The sequence below is a fragment of the Rhagoletis zephyria genome, unplaced genomic scaffold (assembly GCF_001687245.7).
Source record: "Rhagoletis zephyria isolate East Lansing unplaced genomic scaffold, Rhagoletis_zephyria_1.1 Rzeph_scaffold_01681, whole genome shotgun sequence".
Taxonomy (NCBI): Eukaryota; Metazoa; Arthropoda; class Insecta; order Diptera; family Tephritidae; genus Rhagoletis; species Rhagoletis zephyria.
In genome coordinates, this window is record NW_016158765.1 from 50,876 (window position 1) to 52,910 (window position 2,035).

Consider the following 2,035-nt stretch of genomic DNA (forward strand, 5'->3'; position numbering starts at 1 on the left):
GCTGACGTCGGATTGCCCATTCCTAACCCGTTAATCTGTTTATATATCTTATTGTTGAACCGGAAGTAGTTTTGTTTTAATGTGACCTTCAACGCGTTTATTATTTCCGTGACAGCTTCTCTTTTCATTTTTCCCATCAGTATTTCTTGTACGGTCTTTATGGTTTCTATTGTTGGTATCGATGGGTAAAGGTCCTTGATGTCGAATGATACGAATTTAGTGTTTTCGTTGATCTTCAACGATTTCATCTTCTCGATTAATTCCGTTGTATTTACATATATAATATACATCATAAACAAAGCAACCCAAATTGATTTTCAGACGATTGATTTAGGAAATTTGTAATAAATTGTGGCATATTAATAAAAATGAATGTTGGAAACGTTGTTGTGTTAAATTAACTATTTTTTCGATAAACAAAAGTGAAAAATAGTGGTGTCCGCGTAAAATTACCTGTGTTCAGTTAATTCATATCTCCGATATGTGCATGTGGTGCGCTTGATTTTGCGGCATTAAATTTATAGCTCCAGGACCACTTGCTCTTCAACATTATAATAACAAAGGTGTCCACGCGGTTGTGTGAGCAGCAAAAGTCTCGAAACGGACCACCGTAGAACTTGATACATTTTCCCCTCTATTCTAACAGAGTCACAAAACTTAGCTCATCACTGTGGTGATTTCAAGTGCGCCGAGAAATGTGTCACAAAAAATTCGATTTTGAGTGCTATAAAAATACACAAAAATTTAAAAAATTGAATTGTAGCGGCACATTTTTTGCATCGGCAAGCTTTGAGGCGCGGAAGAAATCACAGCAGTGATAAGCTAAAGTTTGTGACTTTGTTAGAATACGGCTGTTTATCTGAAAAATATGTAAAATGATTTACCAACAAATTACAAATAAAGATATTTGGGTTTAAAAAGTGGTAGTTTCGGCGTATACTTACTTTTGCTTAGTGAATAAAATGCGCAATTCTAGCTGGTTTAAGTAGTGCGTCCAGTACTGAGTTGGCGCTATAACCTGTATCGAAAAAAGGACAATCAAAAAATACAATTGTATGTACATACATGATTAAATTAGTTCAAAAATGTACATAAGAAAGGTGTATTGTGTACTTAGGGCCTGTGCCAATCAGTAGAAAAGTTCTATGGTGAAAAAATTGTCTACAATGGTGAGAAAATTTTACATTTCTGCTGTGCCAATTCGTAACTTTTTACTGCTAAAAATTTTTGACAGTTGCTTTGATGTAGAAGAAGGCTATCGAGTTAGCAATATAGAAAATATTTGCCTTTGCTGATTTCAGTTCTTCTGGTCCTGAAATCCATGTCTTTATTATACCTTTTAGCAATAACCACTAATTTTTCTCTAATATCCACTCGCTTTGGTTTTCTTTAATTTATGTGTATACATGCGTTGTTATTTATTTTTCATATTAGATTTGTTTCTTTACAGATAATTATCACTATTTTTTGCTGGAAAGCGTTTCTTAACCCAAAAACTAGCGGCTTTCGTTCTTACGCTCTTCCTTTTTTGCCCCTCGTGCTTATTTATACAAGTAAAATTTTTACTAGCAGAATTTATCAGCTGTCAAAATGAATAAACAGCTGTTGAAGCGTAAACAAGCGAGGTTAGGTGGCTTTATTTGTTTGCTTTTATTTGTTTCTTTCTCCAAATTTTTGGTATTTCTTCAATAAAAATGAGCGAATCATTAAATATTGATGAAATTGCAAAATGTATTTGTGAATACTTTTTATATAAAAAACGCGATTGAAAAAACTGCGTCAAATATTTTCAAATGTCAAATACACCGATCAGCTAGTTACTTGCTAGTTTTCTGCTAGTTTGCGTTTCTTAACGATTTCTTCATATCGCTCGTAATTCTCTCAATGATCCCATTCTTCTTTTTCCTGATAATTACCGGCTGGAAAGTAAAGAAACGGAGCTAATGCTTGCTGGCAAATTTTTCACTAGCCCTGCCGGATAAACAATTTTTATTCACCTCATAGCTGTCAAAAATTTACTACCCAGAGTACTTTA